Source organism: Mixophyes fleayi, chromosome 2, assembly GCF_038048845.1.
Source record: "Mixophyes fleayi isolate aMixFle1 chromosome 2, aMixFle1.hap1, whole genome shotgun sequence".
In the NCBI taxonomy this organism is placed as follows: Eukaryota; Metazoa; Chordata; class Amphibia; order Anura; family Limnodynastidae; genus Mixophyes; species Mixophyes fleayi.
The window spans coordinates 205,654,127-205,679,218 of NC_134403.1; positions in this window are offsets into that span (position 1 = coordinate 205,654,127).

Sequence of the window (25,092 nt, forward strand, 5' to 3'; positions counted from 1 at the left end):
TATAGGTAAATGTGTAATTGTAGATGTGTGTAAATGTGCTCGTACTTGTTGTGGTTAAATACGCTCTTCCACGCCGTAGCGTGCTGTTTGCATATTTTCAAACAAAGACGATCAGATTGATGGATATTAATTTGAAACAACTATATCCAATTATTTGACTTCGACAATATATATATATATATATAAAATTTTATTTATTTTATTTTATCTGAGAAGTTTTGTGTTATCTACGTTGTATGTTCGTTTAAAATGTCTGAAAATTATCTTTCTTCATAAGGTTCAGTAATATTGAAACTGTGCAAATATAGAAGGAGTTGCTACTTTCAGATAAAAGAAAAAGATATATATATATATATATATATATATATATAGATATATATATATAGCGGCGATGTTGAGGCTGTAATCTCAAGTAATTTTTCCCCGCACCCAATAGAAGTGCGAAGAAAAATGAGCAAAAATTCCTTACGGTAATAGCGGGCAATGTGGACAACTGGACATTGCAGTGATGTCCTGCAAAACTTTGAAGCCAATTGAATCTCCCAATAACAGTGAAATTAAAGTTACATATTAAGTGAAATAAATAATTTGTCACTTATTCATTTTTATGTGACTGTTAAAATCTGACACATATGAAATATGCATGCTACACAGCTGACCTGCAATTATTTAAGTTGCATGCCCTATGTCTATTTCCGAGATCAGTCATGTAAAGCCTGCCATCTATGACATACATCGGCTGCAAGATTACACTACAATTAGTCTACACGCATGCTGCATGTTTAGAGAGAAAAAACTGCAGACATTCAACATGCATGTGGGCTAGTTCCAGTGCAAACATGTAACATGTTCATTTTATGTGTGTATGGGGCTGATATGGAGTCAGACATAATTTCTGCCATTATACTAGGCGTAAATACCGTCCGTAAGAAAATTACGCAATTTCCATGTATACATATAATGATATGTGCAAATCCACATATAATGCAAATTGTGTACATTTCATTAAGATACATTTAAAGCATATCTGTAACTGTAAAAGCGTGCACTTCAAGGGCAGGTAAACAAAAGAAATGCAAAAGAAACCGCCCCCCCAAAGTAAAAACATTATCATCATCATCTATTTATTTAAATAGCGCCACTAATTCCGCAGCATTGTACAGAGAACTCATTCACATCAGTCCCTGCCCCATTGGAGCTTACAGTCTAAATCCCCTAACATACGCACACAGACTGGAAGAGACTAAGGGCAATTTAATAGCAGCCAATTAACCTACCAATATGTTTTTGGAGTGTGGGAGAAAACTGGATCACCCGGAGGATACTCACACAAACATGGGGAGAACATACAAACTCCACATAGATAAGGCCATGGTCAGGAATCAAACTCATGACCCCAGTGCTGTGATGCAGAAGTGCTAACCACTAAGGCACCGTGCTGCCCACATTAAACTCTAGTGACGGCTAAATCAGGGGGGCAAAAAACATGATGCCCCCCGGAAATTAGCATTCCTACCACTAGCACTAGGCTATGCCAAGTGACAATGTAGCAGAAATATGTCAGGGAGTGGGAAATTTCCTGGTTATAAATATTACTGCATTGCTGCTTTGCTGCTTAGGGCTCATTTGCAGTGGGGCTCTCAGATGAGCTAGTAGTGTGTTATCTTATGATGTTTTTGGACCGGCGTGCTCTATATCCCTTACCTTTTGAACCTGTGTTCACTTTCTTTCTAGTTCCATTTGTTGGACTGAGCAACACCTCTATAGAAAACAAAAAATGAAATCTAATACCTACGATGATACATTTTGAGGACAGTCCAGTAATCCTAGTGCGGAATCACTCCTACACTTCACATCTCACAGCAGGAGCACTCAAGTATTCTCTAAGCTCTCCACCAAAACCAAGCTAAAGGCAGACATGGAGAAGGGGTGGGAGTGAGTTTAGATATTGATATTGTCTCCTACATAGAAAGGCAGTAAAATCTTAAGAAATTGCTTCTCTTCCCTCTGCTCTTGCCTAGGTCTGCTCATGGACCATATCATGTGTCCCAATTGATCAAGGACCCTATACTCCCCTTATTTTTAATACACAAGCAAAATATTTCTTCTAAAAAGGTTAAAAATTACTTATTTGGAACAGCGTTCCAACAAAATGTGTCTCTCTTAGTCACCCATCTGTCAGTGGATAAGACAGATTTTCACACATACAATGTCTGCTTTAAACAGAGCTGTTAATTTTCTAATATTGAACGCTGGGCTGTTCCAAGTTTAACAGCATTGTGTAGGTTAGTAAAGGCAAGAAAGGAAAACCTTGGCTTAGTTAGAATCAATTTCAAGTTTGTTTTAAAGGGAAATATGTGTGTCATATACAGAGAGTTTTTTTTTTTAATTGTAATAGCATAGTTATAGTAAGAATATTTTACAAAGGAAATGTTTCTGGTGCGACACTAAATAGTAGAAACGAGATTATTGAAAAGGAGGATTTTCTCAGCGTTCACGTCGGTCCATGCTCATTGTATAATACAGGCACCACCGAGATTCTATGAATGCTTAATAAACTTGTGTGAGGGGCCTGGGAAGGAAGTGATTGAAAGGTAAGGTAAAGTTTGTCTTAATTATGAATTAAAACATGAGATAGCCTGAAGGAGGGTGACACAGAGGTATAAAAATAGAGAGACTAAAGGGGAGGTAGGTTTAACTGTTAGGCAAGTAAGGGAAAGAGAGAGGATATGGAGTGGCACCTACAATAATCCCAGGGCTTTCAATTATTTTATACCATAATATTCCTAATTCGGGAATTCAGACAAATAAGCTCACACCCCTAGTCCTCCCAATCTATATTTCACCCCACTTATGCCTCTGCCATTCCACAAGAGACCATACTTTTTTTCTGGCAAGCAAAATCTCTGTTAAACTCCAACATCAAAATTAGTCATTTTTCTGCTTAGCACCCATACAAGTCATACCTTGTTTTATTTCAGGATAATTTATATTTTTCAGAAATGCCTTTGGTTTCTTTATGACCCAAGACTGGACTGCAGTAGTGTCCAGAAGGTAGTCCAATAGCAGAAACATGTTTTTTTCACACAGCTGAAAAAAATTAGCATAACATGGATTACCATATATTGCGGAATAGCTCAAGATGTCATGGAAAAAATGGTACCAAATCTTTATTTTTTTATATGTAACTTTGTAAGTGTGCTGGCTCATAGTGGGTATATGCCCTAGGGATGCATATGGTCCTCGGAGGTATCCCTTGCGGACCCAAACTCTTTTCTGTTTTATTGTCAGATTTGTTTGTTATAGCATGTAACTCCAGCTGTTATGTTATTACAGATAGATATTTCTTTCATTAAAATTAAAGGTAATGTGGTGCCCTTTTGAAGGCTAGAGACCACAGAAGTGTAACTGATTGCCTGCCACTGTACTTGATGGTTCTCTTTTAAATAAGGTTACCCCAGTATCTGTAGGAGCCACGGTAAGGGAGATAGAGGCTTTTTGGCGTCTATTCCACCTCTGGGCTCTCTCTCCCTAGACTTGGGGGCCAGATGCTTTATGACACCATCGCACATGCGTGGCTCCATCCCCTTCTGCCGACGGTGAGGAAAGAGATACTCACCGACCTAGGGCTTGGTGATCTAATACTTTGTGCTCTTTCACCCCAACACTGTGTTCAGTAGAGGAATGGACACGTAAATCAACCATGCTCAATTGAGATGCCTCCAATTTTGTCTTACCCGTATCTAAAATATATACTTTTTAGGAGTTGTGCGCACAAAATATGCAATTTTACATTTAGCTCTAAAACTTGCCCTAAATGAGCAAAATACTGTACGTATTTTAAAGACCCACTAAATATAACATACAAGTTATCGACTTCATTGTCAGCCGTGGCACACTAAAGCAACACGAAATCTTCAAAAACTGTCCCGTAAAGCAGAACGTCACTGGCGTAAATCTCGCACCTCTAATGACTTCTTCACATATACTTCTGTCTACCGCTCCTATCGAAATGCTCTGGACACTGCAAAACAAACATACTTCCAATCTCTTATCTATGCTCAGGCTTCTAACCCCAAACGCCTTTTTTTTCAATACGTTTAAACATCTTCTCAATCCTCCCACCCCGAACCCTCCATCTACTATCAGTGCTCAGGATCTTGCTTCCTACTTCAAGGACAAGATTGACAAGATCAGACTAGAAATGATATTCTCTTCCTCGACAAGCAATCAGATCAATTCCTTCCCACTACCCTCTGACACCCTCTCTTCATTTGACCCCACAAATGAAGAGGAAATTTCTACGCTCTTCTTATCTTCATACTCTACCTCCTGTCCTCTTGATCCTATTCCCTCGCAAATTGGTAGATCCCTGTCTTCTATGCTCATTTCACCTCTAACTAAAATCTGTAATCTCTCGCTCTCTACTGGCATCTTTCCATCACTATACAAGCATGCAGTGATTACTCCTATTCTAAAAAAACAAGATTCCGACCCAAACTCTCTATCAAATTCCCATCCCATCTCTCAGCTGCCGTGTCCCTCCAAGCTTCTAGAGAGACTTTCCTACACTTGCCTCACACGCTTCCTTTCTGCTAACAACCTGTTGGATCCTCTTCAGTCTGGCTTTCGTTCTCAACACTCCACAGAGACTGCATTGAACAAGGTTGTCAATGATCTGATCACTGCTAAAACTGAACACCATTACTCTCTCCTAATTCTCCTGGATCTCTCGGCTGCATTTGACACCGTTGACCACTCTCTTCTCCTACAAACGCTGCAATCCCAAGGTCTTCAAGACACTGTTCTATCCTGGTTCTCATCCTACCTCGCTCTTTCACTGTTAATTTCTCTGGAGCCACCTCTGCTCCGCTTCCCCTATCAGTTGGAGTACCACAAGGCTCGGTGCTAGGTCCTCTGCTGTTCTCTATCAATACCGCTTCTCTTGGAAATCTAATAAGTTCCTTTGGCTTTCAGTATCATCTCTATGCGGATGATACCCAAATCTATCTATCCTCTCCTGATCTCTCGACATCTGTGTTGTCGCGTGTAACTGACTGTCTTTCTGCCATTTCATCTTGGATGTCCTCTCGCCAACTCAAACTTAATCTTTCTAAAACAGAGTTAATAATATTCCCACCCACCAACAAGAGCATACCTGACATTTCTATCTCTGTTGATAACATGACCATAAATCCCACCCCACAAGCTCGCTGCATAGGTGTAATCCTTGACTCACACCTATCCTTTGTTCCCCACATTGACTCTATATCTAAATCCTGCTACTTACATCTAAAGAACATTTCCAGAATTCGCACATATCTCACGCAAGACACTGCAAAAACCTTAATTCAGGCACTCATCATCTCCCGCATTGACTATTGCAATCCCCTTCTTACTGGTCTTCCCATGAACAGACTCAAACCTTTACAATCTATTTTGCACGCTGCGGCAAGACTGATTTTCCTTGCAAATCGTTCTTCCTCTGTTGAATCACTCTGTATGTCTCTACACTGGTTGCCTGTTTTGTACCGAATCCAATATAAAATACTTTTACTAACCTACAAGACCATCAACAAAGCTGCACCAACATACATCTCCTCTCTTGTCTCAAAATATCTCCCAACTCTGCAACTCCGTTCTGCAAAAGATCTGCGTCTCTCATCCACCCTCATTACATCCTCCCATTCCCGGTTACAGGACTTTTTTCGGGCTGCACCCACTCTATGGAATGCTCTCCCTCGCACAGTAAGACTCTCCTCTGGTCTACAAACTTTCAAGCGTTCTCTGAAAACCTACATCTTCAGACAAGCTTATAATATTCCTCAGCCACCCTCTTAACCTCGCTACCTTTAGCCTGTTACACAATTTCACACAAGACAACTACCCCCTGACCAACTTTGTTGTGTGACGGGATCATTTAGCTTATGAGTCACTTTTACCTTTGCATTCTGGCTGGGCCAAAATGCATAATGTAGACTTAACCTCATGTGTCAATCTCCCATTGTCCCATAGATTGTAAGCTTGCGAGCAGGGCCTTCTCACCTCTTTGTCTGTTTTACCCAGTTTGTTTATTAGTTTATTATGCTTGTCCCCAATTGTAAAGCGCTACGAAATATGTTGGCGCTATATAAATAAATGATGATGATGATGATGATCATATACCTCATCATAACATTCACAATAAAGTATATATAAAAATACACATACCTTGTCATAACTTGATATATTTGATTTTGTATTTATTTGCTATGCAGGTAAGTTCAAGATATTGTTATCAGCTATTTGCACAAAAGGGTTGAGTGTCCTTCAGTAGGATTATCGAGAGCAAGTATACAGTACAGTGGGAAGCATCCACACCTACAATCACAACTTTCTTACACATATCTTTAATTCTGATAAACTGCTAAAAATTTTACTTACCTTATATATTTGTTAATGATATTAGTATATCTTTTACATAAGGTATTTTACTTGTCATTTGTTGTATATTGTAACTAATATTTACATCATTAATTGGGCTGCAATTAAGTAACAAAACTGAATCAAAATTCACCTAGCCCATGGGTTAGCGCCACTGCCAGCTTTTATTAGGAATGTATGCATTTCAGAATGGCAAAAACAAAATATTTTATACATCTGTCCTAAATTTATATATATTATTTACAATATGTCACTGCTAATATTTGCTAATTTAATCTATATTGCTTGTGTGACTATAAGCCTCGTTAAACTAAATTAGTCTCTAATGGTTATACCAGTTAGTTGGTCAATGAACTGCTCCAGAGTAAAACATATAATTGTCAGATTATGTTGTATATCAGACTGGCAGATTAACCCTATATGTTAAAATATATCTATACTGAAATAAAGTTGAACAGTAACATAGCACATGTTTTGTTGAATTTGAACGCATCATTCTGCAATTTAATTTTAGTGCCCTGGTACACCTATGTAAGGAAAATTAACTACTGAGGGATATATCCATCTCCAACCATTTACAAAACATCAAAATGTGTTCTATTACTGCTGCAGTGGAGGTCATTTAAAAAGTGCAAAACCTTCTTTGGTTACAGAACATCCCTCAATTTGTGAAGGTTCTGCTAGATATTGCTAGATAATCACTGGGAGATCAATATTGTTCCGAGATCTAATACTATTGCAATGGTGGCCCATTTCCAGTAACCACTCACAAGAGCTAGTGGAATAAATCTAATACAGCAATACTTCATCACAATAGGACTTACACCCTTGGCTAATAGTCTGCTCACATGGCTCTAAAATAAACACCAGGGTAGGTGTTTATATTGAGAAGAGGGGGTCGTCTTTGTGTTCACCATAATTGTTTGTACATTCTAATCTAGTGTACAAATGTATTTTGAACCCCACAATACTTTTGACATTTCCTAAAAATCACAGTACTGCCTGATTCCAATAGCAAACTGGCCTTTGCATTAATAGGGCTAGAGCTGATGTATTTTACATCTACTTCCATTCATCCACTAACTTCTCAGTAAAGAAGTACCTCTCACATATATCTCTAAGTCTATGAGCTAGCACTAATCACTTATCTTCTCATTAGTGTAGATACATCCCTTCCAAGGGGTTTCATTTCCATCACACTATCTCACCAGTGAACATTAAGCAGTAACTGCCTTTCTAACATATGTCATTACTCAATTAAGGGAGTCTTGGCAGATTATGACTGAGGTCTAATGACTTGTTAAAGATGTCTAACACAATTTGATTTTTAATTTACAATGGATTGCTTCGGTATTGCTTTCTTTTTACTCACATCTGGGGAAATATGCATAGGACTTATTGAAAGGATGGCCACTTAATAAAAAGAAATGCATTGTTATTACTAGAGAGATTACCATATTTTTCAAAACTGTTGCACAAAATAATCACCTCGCAGACACCTTGTGCCGTTGTTTTGGCAGCAATCTCCGCTCATTTTTTCCCGCAACCCATAGAGTTGCGGAGACAAGTGAGCGGAGATTCTTACAGCAGCAATGTGCGCAGGTGATGTATGCGTGCCACGTCGCAGTTTAATCTCCCCCTTGGTCTCATAATTTCACATTTGCACAAGTGTAATGTGGCCTTAAGTGTACCCAGTCGTCCCAAACCACACCACAACAGAATGCATTTATTGGTGTAATCCCTTCTCGTTCATAGACTGTACCTGTGTTGCTGTGTGCAACTACACAAATAATGATAAGGAATTAGTTATCAAAAGACATTAGTATTTTTTATATATAGAGAGTTCATCTATATCACTGTGGCAGCAACCATGTTTATTTTTTTCTTTCAATTTGAACAGTGACTACTACATGTATCTGCTAGTGTGAATCTCAGTTCTTTAAGTGAATCTTGTGGATTTGTGTTACTTTAGTCTTTGAAAATAGCAACAAAGTGTGTGAGCAGAGGCAAAGGCAAAATAAATGGGCAAATATGAAGTATGCTTGAGGTGCACCAATGGTGTTTTTGCACAAAAGTAATTGGGCTGCACATCTGCATATTGAGTAGTTAGTAAAAGACATTTGGGGCTAGATTTACTAAGCTGCGGGTTTGAAAAAGTGGGGATGTTGCCTATAGCAACCAATCAGATTCTAGCTTTCATTTATTTAGTACCTTCTACAAAATGACAGCTAGAATCTTATTGGTTGCTATAGGCAACATCCCCACTCTTTTAAACCCGCCGTTTAGTAAATCTAGCCCTTGGACTTAAAAGAAGTGTATGCCACAAAGATGACAATCCCACTTCAGAGCTAACAAGTAGTTCTACCTTTGACACTTTTATATCTGCCCACTGTGGGTGTTATTATTTGTGTGTGTGATGTCTGTAAATAAATACCAACAGCAATTTTATAAATGCACAACATCACATATAATGCAGGATGCCACTGGCTCCATAAACTGCTTTGCAAAACCTTTCCTAACTCCCAGCCCTTAATAAGATGGAATTTTAAACAGCAACAACTCAGTGTTTCCTGAATGACCCGATAGTAGACCCATTAGAAAAAGCCATTGAGTTAATTAGCATATAGATTTTTCCATAGAAAACTAATTTTCAAAATGATTAACACTTGAGTCTTTTGACCGCAAATCTATTGACTTTTAAACTCCTTTTCTTTTTTGCTTTATTTTCCATTTCCAAAATTTGTGGCCATGGTCTTGGGTGCAGTTTGTAACAAGTTTTGAAGTTTGTCAACTTATTTTCTGATGTTTTGCTTCAAGGCACTCTATTTGCATTGCAAAATTGAAGCCTATAATATTAAAAGTTTCTCTCTAGCCTTGAAATATTGTGTATGGTGTGTCAGTTCTCTGCGTATTACTAGAACAGTCCATTCAGGGCAAGTAGCTGTTTTGCAGGCTAATTAGAAGAATAAGGACATGTGAATTTACCTGCTTTCTTACCACATAACTAACATTTCGGTATAATCAGCATGGGGGTCAGCAAAGGGAATGCAGCAGTGCCATTTCTGATGAGAAAGTAAATAACACATAGCATTTTAAATCTCAGATGTAATTCATCGGTCCATTGAAAGTCTGCAAGAGCTACTTAAAAGTACGGTTCTTGAGGCCATTTTTCTAGAAGGACACAATTACAAAAAAATGGTGTCAACATGGCCAATTAAAATGGAGAAAACTTTGAGTTTTGTAGCATCAAAAGACCTTAACTTATACAGATTAATGTACAAACGCAGGTTTCAAACTTAGAGATGCACTCAGTGCGTCAATATACTTTTGCATACTGGCTTGGGCAAACTATTTTAACTATTCAGCTGTTCTGACACACCATTTAATATATATAACCACTGTCTTACAGAAGAGAACAATTTCCTTTAGCATCATTTTATGTAACTTACATGCTAGGATTGTTCTTTAAAAAGCAGATGGGATTTACCAGAGACTGCTTTCCTATCTCATCACAAAGTAACAAAAAACTATCCATCTATCCCGTAATCCCAAAAAGAGATAAGCCATATTTTCAAGACTGTTCCACCAAAATATTCACCTCATTCTGCACCCACTCATACCACACAGCAGAATCAATAAAATATCAATTCTGCAAAATGTGAATATACAATTACAGTGCAAAATGACCATAATACCTACTGGAATAACAAAAGTCAGAGATTGTGAATCTGGAACTTTGCAACTTTCCCAAACAGCCTGTTTAGAAGCAAAATTTCATAGCAATTTCACTCATCTCTAATGCTACTTGATAGGCTCAGGCAGTGCTTCAGGGACCCACAATGCCTACAGAATATGGTGATGGCTCCAGGAAACTTGTGACCTCATCTTAACATGAGGATTGACCTCACATGGAATGTCTCATCATAGCATGCAGGCAGATATGTGACATGATAACTAATGGAGCACCAGCCACTTGGGTAAGTTAACTGGTCAGGCTTGAAACAAGGAATTAAGGAAATTCATAGAGAGCAGTTTTCCGTATAATATGAATACTTGATGTCTGCTATCTATTCTGGTCCTAGCAATCTTAAGAACGAAAATAGCAATTAGGCTTAATGCCATTAGGCTGGTACCATCGGTATAACTCAAAATTTCCAAATGACTAAATATTCCTTCCAGGTCAATCCATAACATTAATTTGGTTGGAAATGCCAACAGTACTAAGAGTAAAAAGTCAACATTTTGCCATACAGTAGGTAAGTTACACAAATCACACTAATGTATCAGTCCTAAATAGGTCTATGAACCACATATTCTCACATCATGACCACCTAGCCTCTAGATACTATTTTCCTTTTCTTAAACATTTTGGAATTACATAATTAAAGTGTTAAAAATACAGTTTGCTTGTATGTATTTATTACAATATCAGTCAAATTATTTTCTGTGGTTGGCAACCATGTGACACAAACCAGCATGTTAATCCTTTGGCAATTACAGCCAATAGCACATTCATTCAAAAGCAAACACCTGAGGCCTCATTTATAAAGTGCAAAATAGCCTAAGCATAAATTGCTATTGCTATTGCGTTTCACACAGATGCCCCTAGATCTCCACCAAAACACATGAGATTTCTGACTACCAGCATTTGAGCAGGTAGTCAGAAAGAAGATTGCTTGACAATGCTAACAGTTAAAATGCTGAGGTGTGAATTGTGAATACATTTGTATACCAAGCCTAGGGTATGCCTACATGTACATTTGTATCATAGAGCCTTGAGGGGTTAAGTGTTAACTAGGGTGTCTTGCCAACCTGTGACTAACAAGGAGCAGGGCCGCCGAGAGGGGGGGGAGCGGGTACATTTTACCCGGGCCCGGGCTTGCCAGGGGGCCCGGGACGGGCCCTCGCTTTTAATTTTTTTATTTTTAGTTCATTATTTTTTCACCTTACGTTTTTTTTTATTTGTTTATTTATTTTTTTCGCGGGGTGTGGGGGGGGGGGTCGGTCCATCAAAGATCGTTGGTGGGGGGAGCTGGCACAAAAAAAAAAAAGAAAAAAAAGAAACAATACTCACGTGATCGGCGCCGCGGTCCTCCTTCCTCTCTTCTCCATTCACACTGACCGCCGGGCGTGACGTCATCAAGTCACGCCCGTCAGTCAGTGAGGAGCGCCGCAGCCAGGACACAGCATGAAGAAAGCAGCATGAAGAGAAGACAGAAGAGAAGAGAAGAAAAGAAAGAAGCTGACAAAAGGTAAGGAAAGATACGGAGAGGCAAGGGGAGGAAAACAGAAGGGGACAGTACTATAAAGAAGAGGGAGTAAAAAAATGGGGGACAGAGCCTGACAGTAAAAGAAAAAAGGGGACAGAGCCTGACAGTAAAAGAAAAAAGGGGACAGAGCCTGACAGTAAAAGAAAAAAGGGGACAGAGCCTGACAGTAAAAGAAGAAAAGGGGACAGAGCCTGACAGTAAAAGAAAAAAGGGGACAGAGCCTGACAGTAAAAGAAAAAAAAGGGGACAGAGCCTGACAGTAAAAGAAGAAAAGGGGACAGAGCCTGACAGTAAAAGAAGAAAAGGGGACAGAGCCTGACAGTAAAAGAAAAAAAGGGGACAGAGCCTGACAGTAAAAGAAAAAAAGGGGACAGAGCCTGACAGTAAAAGAAAAAAAGGGGACAGAGCCTGACAGTAAAAGAAAAAAAGGGGACAGAGCCTGACAGTAAAAGAAAAAAAGGGGACAGAGCCTGACAGTAAAAGAAGAAAAGGGGACAGAGCCTGACAGTAAAAGAAAAAAAAAAGGGGACAGAGCCTGACAGTAAAAGAAGAAAAGGGGACAGAGCCTGCCAGTAAAAGAAAAAAAAGGGGACAGAGCCTGACAGTAAAAGAAGAAAAGGGGACAGAGCCTGACAGTAAAAGAAAAAAGGGGACAGAGCCTGACAGTAAAACAAGAAAAGGGGACAGAGCCTGACAGTAAAAGAAAAAAAGGGGACAGAGCCTGACAGTAAAAGAAAAAAAAGGGGACAGAGCCAGACAGTAAAAGAAAAAAAGGGGACAGAGCCTGACAGTAAAAGAAAAAAAGGGGACAGAGCCTGACAGTAAAAGAAAAAAAGGGGACAGAGCCTGACAGTAAAAGAAAAAAGGGGACAGAGCCTGACAGTAAAAGAAAAAAGGGGACAGAGCCTGACAGTAAAAGAAAAAAAGGGGACAGAGCCTGACAGTAAAAGAAAATAGGGGAGAGACGCACAAAGTAAAAAAGAAGGGGGGAAAGCAGCATGGAGGGCGCAGTGTGAGCATAAGGGGGCACAGTGTAGTTGTGATGAAGGGGCACAGTAATGTGTGAGTAATGGAACAGGGGGCTTGTTGCAATGTAGTGTGTGAGGTAGGTGGTGGCTAATTAATGGGCGCCCTAGGCACAGTGTGAAAATCGCCGCCCCCCCCGGTGTGAAAATCGCCGCCCCCCCGTGTGAAAATCGCCGCCCCCCTGTGTGAAAATCACCACTGCGCTTCCCTCCCCATGTCTTTCTTTAACTTACCTGCATGAAGCTGCTCCTCTCTGCTCTGTCTTCTCCCCTCCACTCACAGACACTGTCGGGCCGTGATGATGACATCTTCATCACGGCCTGTCACTGTCAGTGAGCGGAGGGGAGAAGACAGAGCAGAGAGGAGCAGCTTCATGCAGGTAAGATTCAATAGCCCCTTCCCTCCTCTCCTCCCCGTGGATTTCCGTTTTTTTTTAATTTCGAGGTGCCCTGCAGGTCCCGGCGCCCTAGGCAATTGCCTAACCTTGCCTAATGGGAGCGCCGGGCCTGCCTATTGCCCTTATTCAATAGGTGGTGGCAAAACCGAAATGGGTGTGGTTGTGTGAGAGCTGTTTTGGGGAGATGCAGCAAATCTGTAACCTGTGCGATAGGTGAGAGGAAGATTGAGTGCTGGAATTGTGTGTAACCACATACAGTAACACTTCCAAGTCACAAGTGTGCAGAGTGCGGTTTGTGACTGGTAACGGTAGTTAGGAGAGGTTTCCTGACAAAATAGAGGTGATATATTGTTTGATTGTGTGAATATATTTTAAAATATTAAATCAGGCAGTGGCTAGAGGGGGTTATTCCTGACAAAAGGGAATGGCCTAAAGTGAGGTACTCTAGTGTATTATACAGACAGATGTCAGATACCAAAATGGTAAATGATACCTACTCTCTTTACATATAATCTGTGTAAAAGTGAAATCTCTGTTCCCAGAGATTTGCAAATCTCTAATGGTTAAAATGTGTACTTATCAAAGGGTTCCCCCCATAACAAGTAAATTATGGGCAGATTGTATACTTGATAAGATTACAATCCCCACAATAACAAGTAAATATATCATAAATATATCATGGCTTCTGGTCAAAGTATCACCAAATATCCTAACCAGTATACAAACCTCCCTCCACAAGTATATTGCCGGAAGTGTCACTGAGACTGCGCTCAAAACAAGTACAATAAAAAATAATAAATACAACAATGAGGTATGTTGTGTAAAAAAGGTTTATCTAGACCCCTGATGAGTATTTAGTTCTCCAATGTGTATGGGGTTAACAGTAGTACCCTTAACAGTATATAGAGCATCATAAGCAGGAAAAATAGTACCCACTGAGCCAAAGCTCTGTGCTTTTCAATTAAGACTCCTGCTAATCCCTCTGCCTAAGCAGCCAGGAATTCTGCTTCTTGATTGGCTATATTGTGCACATTTTGACATTTTATCTTCCTCCAGGAATGATAACCCTATTGTGTATATCTTTTTAGTCAGCCTAATATAAGTCACTTGCAAACAAATTCAACATAAAGGGCATTAACACCACATCTTTTACCACACTGCTTGCCCCTGGCTTCCCCTCAGAAACTTATTAGTAACAGTATGCCACCTTTCCTTCAGCAAGCTATAAAACATGAAACCCTAGCTTGTGCAACCTATGTGCATAAAACATTATTTAATATTTAACTAAGTCAACAATTTCAGCATAGTTTAAAACTGTTCTGACAACAGATTTTGTTGAAGATAGATTTTCATCCTTAAACCCAGTCGGCCTTAGTTATTGCAAGTTGTTTTCTTTGAAGTGAGCAGCAATTTGACTTTCTGCAGCAATTCAATATTATTTTCTATTGCTGAGGTTATACTCACTGGTCTTCAGTTACCAGCATCTTATCTACTACCCTTTCTCTATTGGTCTAGCCCATGCAATACTCCAATCTTTTTATATATATATATATATATATATATATATATATATATATATATATATATATATAAATATATAAAGTGGCGGAACCACCATTGGTGTAGCAGGTGCAGTTCACAGGGATCCTTGGAGATATTAGGGCCTGCTGCATGCGGAACTAGCGATCTGTGGGCCCATGTTCCCCCCTCCCTGCTTCCCTGCACCAGGGGCCCCCAGCCTTATAGTTCCACCTCTGCATGTATATATATATATATATATATATATATATATATATATAAAACCACAACAATTGATATACTCTGGCGCTATCTACCACATCGGTCAGTATTATATATAAAAGTTCACAACACTATATAGTGTCAGATATAATAATCGGTAGTCCACAATCACTTCACTCATGTGTGAGTGGCAGCCACGTATAAGCCTGTATCCAGATGGTCAATCCAGAAGAAAATAGTCACTAGAACAAAGCACAGGCAGGGCGCCTCATAGTGTAATACCAGGACAACAAAGGACAAAAAGTGTATATATATGCGTACCGTCAGGTAAAGATGTATGATCTAGACTCGAGTGGATCCTCTTTGAGAGCTGTAACACTGGATCTCAACTCGGGAACAATCCAGGAACGTGGAAAAAGGCAAACATAGCATAATATTGTAATGCAAAAGATAATGCACCACGTGAAACACCACAGGGTATTCAAAGGGTGTAGAATTCAAAATTCACCAGGGTATATATATAAAAAGACGTAGCCCAGAAAAACACACACCACTTTATGTGTAAGCAATAATTCATATGCGTACCAGAAATATGAGCATAATAGCTAGAAGATGTTTTCTTTATAGGCAGCTGTATCTCGTGCATGGACACCATATAGTTCACCAGGTACAGCTGATCAACAGTGAGGCTCGACGCGTTTCGTCTTGATGATCACAAGACTTCCTCAGGAGCACAGAAAAGTGCTCTTTGAGATCCAGTGTTACAGCTCTCAAAGAGGATCCACTCGAGTCTAGATCATACATCTTTACCTGACGGTACGCATATATATATACACTTTTTGTCCTTTGTTGTCCTGGTATTACACTATGAGGCGCCCTGCCTGTGCTTTGTTCTAGTAATATATATATATATATATATATATATATTTGTACACAGGCGCGGGCTGGCAAAGTTCAGCCCGGGGGCGCACAAGCAGCCGCATCACATGACACATGATGCGGCCGCGTCATTGATGACGCGGCCGAATTGCGTGTCATGTGATGCAGCCGCCTGTGCGCTGACGCAGCCGCATCGCGTGTCTAATGATGCGGCCACCGGTAATATTAACATAATATTGCATTCCCAGGGGGGGCGATGCCCCCCTGCTCCCCGGCCCAGCCCGCCCGTGTTTGTATAGTGGCCGAACTACCATTGGTGTAGCAGGTGCAGTTCACAGCCCAGTGATTGATATCATTCTCAGGATCTATCCCAAGCTGATTCAAAAATCAACAGCATGCCAATGTTGAACTGATCATCAAATAGCTGGGATATCACACACTTGGATGGTCAAGTTGAATAGATCTGTCTGTTAGATCTGAGATAGATAGATAGATAGATAGATAGATAGATAGATAGATAGATAGATAGAATCTTAAATTATAGATATTGTTGTGTTTGTTATGGTAACACAAACTACTGTACAACCAGAGATGTTAGACAAACATAAACAAGTTATGCAGAGAGACACCATGCAAAGCACACAAGCGTAATTAAACACTCCACATTGTTCTGTAATCCATAGCAAGGGTGCACTTAGGGAGGGTTTCCAGTTACTCAGAACCCCCCCTTGCTCTAATCATGGTACCTCTCAGTTAGTATGCATGTTAAATGGATTATAACACATTGTCTGCTGCTTGGGAAGCATTTCCATGAGCATCTGCATATGTTTTCATGAATATTGGCCTCAACAAAATGCCCACCATCACTTTTGGCTCTAGTGTATTATTTTTACAGCTTTGTATCTAGTTTTCTAGTACTTGTCTGACATAGAAAATGCAGAACTGTCTCATGTGCAGCACTGGGTAAGTAACTATAACAACATTTTAATAGATTATATTTTAATTGGGTGTGAGATTAGATTATTATTAGATTTTTTGAGTAGAATTAATTTGGTTAGATGATCAGATTTATTTAGAGCAGTAGTCACATTACTATACAGCTTTCTTTATGCCTAATTATTTTTTGTAGCATTTCATTACATTTATGTACATTTTACTGCTCTAATTCTAGTTTTCATATTTGAATACAAATTTACTGTCTAATATCTGTTTTGTATGCAATACTGATTTGTTTTGCTATGCTGAATGTGTGGACACTGCATAGTACCACTTCTATTTCCGTCATGTTCCATTAATCACAGTAATCAAAGCAAGTATGTGATGAAAGTGAATTCAATAGGGAGATGTCTATTTGAAGTATCTATGGGGCTCATTTATGCACCATATTCTTATTTAGTCCTATAGCCCTCCTTGGTGTGATGTTTGCACTTTGCGGTCTATGACCTTAATTTACCTGGGATTGCTAAGGCAAAAAGAAATCCTGTACATTTTGGCCTTTTACTTTGAGCTTGGCAAGATGTCTGCTAATACACGGCTCTTTCAACCCAGGACAGTAAGGAAACATTCGGGCTGTCTTTATTTCAAGTGTCATGATTATTTACTGTATTCTCTAAATTTAAATATATTTGTTTAACTCCAGTGAACTATGCAATTGATTTATTTTATGCACCTAGAATGATCAAACAGCATCCAAGATGCTATAAAATTATAACTTTTTGGGTAGTGAAAAAGTTCAATGGCACCTTTAAAATCTGGGAGATGTTTGAATTTTGCACTATGTTCACCCTTGTTACTTAATTTGTCTTCTTGAGCACCATTTTAAGCAGCTTTGGCAGCTTAAGAGCAAAAAAACAAACTCCACAAAACATGGTAACTTTCTGTGCATATATATGTGCTCAGGAAGTTATGTGTAAGCTTCATAATCGTCCTACTGGATGTTGTGGCTTTCAGCACCTTTGTGATTGAGTCTATTGTTGTTCTTTCTGTTTTTGTCTATGTTTTAAAAATCTCTTTATTTGTAGAGGTTTGGAAATAAGATACATAATAAACAACCAAACAGACACGGCATTGCAAAAAATGCTTTAGGTAGGGTACTTAGAATATAATTGACATAGACTGGGATGGCAGGCAAGGGTGTCCACAAAAGGAGATGTTCCAAGAAAGTCCAGCAGTCCGTTGCGAAGAAGAGCTGCAAGGGGGCTCAAGTCCCATATCCTAAGCAAGGAGCTGTTGCCATGGTGCTAATGTGTAGGGGTTGGGGGTGGAAGGACATTGAGAAGGAAGCATGTTGGGGTGGGATGGTACAGGGTGGAAGAGTGGTTGCACACGTGGAAGGAAAAACTTTACAGTATATCAGGCAAAGGTGTCGTATGGTTTGAGTACAAGGCATCCCAAAATTTTTGAAAGGAGGCCACTTTGCTATTTTGGAGACTGGTAATGTATTTCATCCTGGATACAAACCATATGCATTTAATTTCTTCCTGGTGTGAGGGGGGTTGCTTTTCTTCCAGATGCAGGTGATTTGAGACTTTGCTGCACAAGTGATATGTAGAATCAGCTTATCTGTGGGTTTGTGCTAAAAAGGATAGAGGCGCCGTGGGCGAAAAAGATGGGAGAGATGACTGTATGCATTGTGGCATTTGAAGGTACCAAAAAAAAATTGGAATTTGGAATATGTTGCCTTTCATGGATATCTGAAAACGGGTGTGGACTGAAGTCACCCACGATGTGATGGAGGTGTGTGATTCCAGCAGCCCTCCACTCCGAAGCTACATTGGGCTCCTGGCCTGGAGGGAACAAAGAGTGATCCCAGATTGGTGTAAGTGGATAGGAAAGCTCTGACATGTGGAGAGACTTGTTAGTGGAATCCCCCACTGAGAGTGTGTGTTGTAACGTTGGAATCGTGTTAGACACAGACGGGCGTTATCGCTTAGGGAGCCAAGAAAGGAATTCTAGCGAACCTGCAGCAACCATGTCATTTACCAGTACGACCCACCGTTTAGACCCACCATTTAGGAGCTGACTGTCTTCAGAAATCTACTTGTGAAGCCAAATCTCTCTAGGGCCATATATCACCAGGACACCCTGTCAAAGGCCTTCTCCACGTCCAAGGCAAGCACAAGAGGGTGTCTTTGTTGTGTTAATGAGGATCAGGTCAGTGACTCACCAGGTATTATCAAGGGCCTTCTTGGATGGGACGAAGCCCACCTGATCTGGGTGAATGAGGCCACGGAGCAGTGTGTTCAGCCTGTTTGCTAGGGTCTTGACGAAGAACTTGAGGTCAGTGTTCAGTAAAGATATAGGGCGGTAGTTCGAGCAGATGGTGGGGTCTTCACCGGGTTTAGGGAGCCCTACGAAGGTGGCCCTGGTGATATCTAGAAGGAATTGTTCCCCATCCTGGATTCAGTTAAACAGGGAGTGCAGGTGTTAAAAATAGGTGCAAATGATTTGTACTAGGACATTGGGTAGCTATTGGGACCAGGAACAATATATGGCTTTTGGAACTTGATGGCAGCTTCAATTTCCGCAATAGTGATATTGACATTAAGGGTTGTGGCAAAGTGGGAGTGAGTGTGGGAAGTCTACACGAGGATAGATACTGGCGTATGGCGGGGCGAGGGTTGGTCTCCTGTGGTCAGACTGCTGAAGGTTATAAAGCGCCTTGTAATACGTTTCAGCAGACACTTACTATGTGCTTGAGAAGGGGAGATGTCCGTGGGGTGGGACCTGTCGAGTCGGTGCTCAAGAACGGTGTTAAAATTTCCACCTGTCAGGAACACCCCTTTTCAGATTTTGTATAGATTGAAAGAAAAAGCATCAAAAACGATACGCTGGCCCATATTGAGGGCATATATTTTAGCTACAGTGATTTCCTCAGGGCCCAAGTGACTAATAAGGATGTTGTGCCTGCTGTCTGTGTCTGTAACGCAGGAGGAGAGCTCAAACGGAAGAGTGCCGCATAGTAAAATGGCAACCCCTTTGTGTTTGGTTTAGCTGAAGGAATTGAAGGCGGAAAAACGGCATGAGGTGAGCATGGGATGAACTGGGTGGCAAAAGTGCATCTCCTGGAGGAAGACAATATCCGCTTGCAGAGTTTGAAGTGTGCAGGTCACAGGAGATATCTATCAGTCAGTGTTATTGCAGGCCTTCCCAAGGCATGGAGTCTAAAAAACCCCCTGGTCTTCACCAAAAACCGCCACAAGGCAGGATGGATTTTGCTGCTGGAGGCCAGCAGGTCGCAGCCCTTAGTTTAGCCCACTGACGTGATATTTGATAGGCGTTTGGTAGAAGACAAAATGCTGTACCAGGCTGTGTAGTGGTAGTGTAGTACAGCAGGACAAGCAGGATTAGTTAGCTGATGTGATAAAGCACACACAGAAGAATCCTAAGCCATAACCAGTGAAACACTGGTTCGTATACACTGAAAAAACACAGCACACAGAAGAGTCTGAAACTGTAATCACAAGGATGCTGGGTCAGATACACTGGAACACAGATAGCAGAATAGTCAGTATGTATAGCTGGGTCGGATACATGGGAGTACAAACAGCAGCGTGGTCAGTATGGATTGGTGGGTCAGATACACAGAAGCACAGACAGCAGCAGATATCCAGAAGCAGTGGTCTAACAAGCCAGAAGGTCATACAAAGGGAATCATCAGAATACACCAAGAAGGAACACAGGGAGAGCCAGACGCCACGTTGTAATCTGTTGTTCTGACACTGCTGCAATGTCCAGGTGAGCTTTAGATATTCTGCAGATTGTATATGCTAGCTCCCATGCCATGATCATATGACCCCCCCCACGAAACAGGAAGTGCTGAGCTGTACACAGAGGCAGAGGACTCAGCAGCACAGGAGTGTAGAGCAGATAAGTTGTGACAGTGCGTTTGTGGGGCATGTTCAGGCTCTTAGCATTAAGGGTAATCAGTTTTACCGACATGGTTGAACGCAGCTCTAGGAAGGGTAAAGGGGGAGATGGGGCCCCCGGCACAAGGGTAAGGGTGGGCAACGGAAAAGACAGGAGAGGCTTATTTAGGCAGTAAGTACATGAAACAAGCTATGGGGGAAAAACATGGCACCTAGAAACAAGAGGCCAGTAGGCCCACAAAGGTGCTAGTCGAGTAGAGAGACCTTGTGGCACCTCGGATCACAATGCAGGAGACTAGGGGGACATGGGCTCTAGTATACTGGGTCCCAATGTGAGGTCAACAGGAGTGTGAGTAAAGGTAGGGCAAGTAGTCCCTTGTTCTCGTGTTTCGATGAGATAGAAGTTCAAGGTAATGTCTATCGATTATATGTGTAGTTGTAAAGGGGAGCTAATGGGGAAGGGGAGTAGAAGTAGGGAAATAAGTAGGGGGAGACTGCGGAGAGGGGAAGGGGGGTAAGTGGGATGGAGTTGTCCCCATGAGGGAGAGTGATGGGCAGATAGAGAAGAGAGGGGGAGATATGACCTACAGGTGTGCTGCAGTGAATAACGATTAAGTCTGTTTTTATAAATTAATTGAAGTGGATATTTGACTGTTTTCCTGTGAACTTGAAGTGGACTTGGATGTTGAAACATTTGCACCTCACTACGTCATGATCACAAAATTTTAGACATATTAATTCTATATTATGATATCTTATTTATATTTATTAACTTGAAGTCACCTCTTAGCTAGGGATGTGCACCGGCGACTTTTGGTGTCTCGTGTTTTGTGTTTTGGATTCGGATTTTCGTGATGTTTTGGGTTCGGATTTGTTTCACAAAACACCTGCCGAAAGGTTTTGGTTCGGATTTAAGGTTTTGGATTCTGATTTTTTTTGAAAAAAGCATAAAAAGTTCAAAAATCAAGTTTTTGGTCTTATTTTCACTCCTACGCTATTATTAACCTAAATAACATTCAATAACAAGCATTTCCACTAATTTACAGTGTATTCTGAACACCTCACAACGTAGTTATTAGTCTAAAACGTTGCAACGAGGTATCTTTCTGGACTGCGTAGTGGAGTGGTCCCCACAATATAATAAGAAAACCATCAACTGGTCTTAATCACACCAAAAAATGTACCCGGACTGCGTAGAGGAGTGGTCACCACAATATAATTTAAAAACCCTGAACTTGTATGATTCGCACCAATAAATGTATCTGAACTGCGTAGAGGAGTAGGTCACCACAATATAATAAGAAAACCATCAACTGGTCTGAATCGCACCAAAAAATGTACCTGGACTGCTAAGAGGAGTGGGTCACCACAATATAAATTAAAAACCCTGAACTTGTATGAATCGCACCAATAAATGTATCTGGACTGCGTAGAGGAGTGGGTCACCACAATATAATAAGAAAACCATCAACTGGTCTGAATTGCACCAAAAAATGTACCTGGACTGCGTAGAGGAGTGGGTCACCACAATATAAATTAAAAACCCTGAACTTGTATGAATCGCACCAATAAATGTATCTGGACTGCGTAGAGGAGTGGTCACCACAATATATATAATAAGAAAACCATCAACTGGTCTGAATCGCACCAAAAAATGTACCTGGACTGCGTAGAGGAGTGGTCACCACAATATAATTTAAAAACCCTGAACTTGTATGATTCGCACCAATAAATGTATCTGGACTGCGTAGAGGAGTGGTCACCACAATATATATAATAAGAAAACCATCAACTGGTCTGAATCGCACCAAAAAATGTACCTGGACTGCGTAGAGGAGTGGGTCACCACAATATAATTTAAAAACCCTGAACTTGTATGATTCGCACCAATAAATGTATCTGGACTGCGTAGAGGAGTGGTCACCACAATATATATAATAAGAAAACCATCAACTGGTCTGAATCGCACCAAAAAATGTACCTGGACTGCGTAGAGGAGTGGGTCACCACAATATAAATTAAAAACCCTGAACTTGTATGAATCGCACCAATAAATGTATCTGGACTGCGTAGAGGAGTGGTCACCACAATATATATAATAAGAAAACCATCAACTGGTATGAATCGCACCGAATAATGTACTTGGACTGCGTAGAGGAGTGGGTCACCACAATATAATTTAAAAACCCTGAACTTGTATGATTCGCACCAATAAATGTATCTGGACTGCGTAGAGGAGTGGTCACCACAATATATATAATAAGAAAACCATCAACTGGTCTGAATCGCACCAAAAAATGTACCTGGACTGCGTAGAGGAGTGGGTCACCACAATATAATTTAAAAACCCTGAACTTGTATGATTCGCACCAATAAATGTATCTGGACTGCGTAGAGGAGTGGTCACCACAATATATATAATAAGAAAACCATCAACTGGTCTGAATCGCACCAAAAAATGTACCTGGACTGCGTAGAGGAGTGGGTCACCACAATATAAATTAAAAACCCTGAACTTGTATGAATCGCACCAATAAATGTATCTGGACTGCGTAGAGGAGTGGTCACCACAATATATATAATAAGAAAACCATCAACTGGTCTGAATCGCACCAAAAAATGTACCTGGACTGCGTAGAGGAGTGGGTCACCACAATATAATTTAAAAACCCTGAACTTGTATGATTCGCACCAATAAATGTATCTGGACTGCGTAGAGGAGTGGTCACCACAATATATATAATAAGAAAACCATCAACTGGTCTGAATCGCACCAAAAAATGTACCTGGACTGCGTAGAGGAGTGGGTCACCACAATATAAATTAAAAACCCTGAACTTGTATGAATCGCACCAATAAATGTATCTGGACTGCGTAGAGGAGTGGTCACCACAATATATATAATAAGAAAACCATCAACTGGTCTGAATCGCACCAAAAAATGTACCTGGACTGCGTAGAGGAGTGGTCACCACAATATAATTTAAAAACCCTGAACTTGTATGATTCGCACCAATAAATGTATCTGGACTGCGTAGAGGAGTGGTCACCACAATATATATAATAAGAAAACCATCAACTGGTCTGAATCGCACCAAAAAATGTACCTGGACTGTGTAGAGGAGTGGGTCACCACAATATAATTTAAAAACCCTGAACTTGTATGATTTGCACCAATAAATGTATCTGGACTGCGTAGAGGAGTGGTCACCACAATATATATAATAAGAAAACCATCAACTGGTCTGAATCGCACCAAAAAATGTACCTGGACTGCGTAGAGGAGTGGGTCACCACAATATAAATTAAAAACCCTGAACTTGTATGAATCGCACCAATAAATGTATCTGGACTGCATAGAGGAGTGGTCCCTACAATATAATTAAAAAACCCTCCACGGGTCTGAATTCCAAAAAAAAAGGATCTGGACTGCGTAGTGGAGTGGCCTCGGTACCCAATTTGGTACCGGGGCCACAATACCTCCTCCAACCATGGTACAGAGCATTCATCATTGAGATCCCATCAAGTATGTTAAAGACAGACAGGGTCGAAGTGTTATTGGTTGACTTTGTAAACCAAAAAACTGTCCCTGTTGCACATAGTCGTGCAATGAAAAGTGACTTTTTCATTTAAAGGCTCCATCTTTCAAGTGTAGTGTTTGTAAGTCATATTATACTTTTGGTAAAATTTGTTTAATTTGTTCCTCTTTATGGTAACTACTAATAGAATTAAAGTATTAAATAGAAGCGGCAGTTCCTCTTTATGGGAATTAGTAATAGAATTAAAGTATTAAATAAAATTAAAGTATTAAATAGAGTGGTATAGAGTGGTAGTGTGGTATAGAGTGGTCCCCACAATATAATAATAAAACCCTCAACTGGTCAGAATTCCACCAAACCAGTATCTGGACTGCGTAGTGGGGTGGCCCCGGTACCCAATTTGATATCGGGGCCACAATAAAATAAATACACCCTTAACTGGTCAGAATTCCACCAAACAAGTATCTGGACTGCGTAGTGGGCTGGCCCCGGTACCCAATTTGATACCGGGGCCACAATAAAATAAATACACCCTTAACTGGTCAGAATTCCACCAAACAAGTATCTGGACTGCGTAGTGGGGTGGCCCCGGTACCCAATTTGATACCGGAGCCACAATACCTCCTCCAAGTTCCAAGTGTAGTGTTTATAACATCTTAACACTACACTAATTCTAGCACGTCAAAACCTCTTGTTTTAAATAATGACAGGGTGTCACGAGCCGCGGCGGTACTCACAGCCGCCGCGGCTCGTTTCCTGCCTGCCTCAGCGTCCCGGCCGTCACCATGACGACCGGGACGTCACTTCCTCCTAACTCCCGACCGTTGCTGAGGCAACGGCCGGACGCCCAGCACTGTAGCGCCGCGTCCCGGCAACAGGGGACAGCTGGGCGCGTGTGCAGGAAGATCTAATAGCCTGCTGGCTATTAGACTGTGATTTTTTCATTAGTC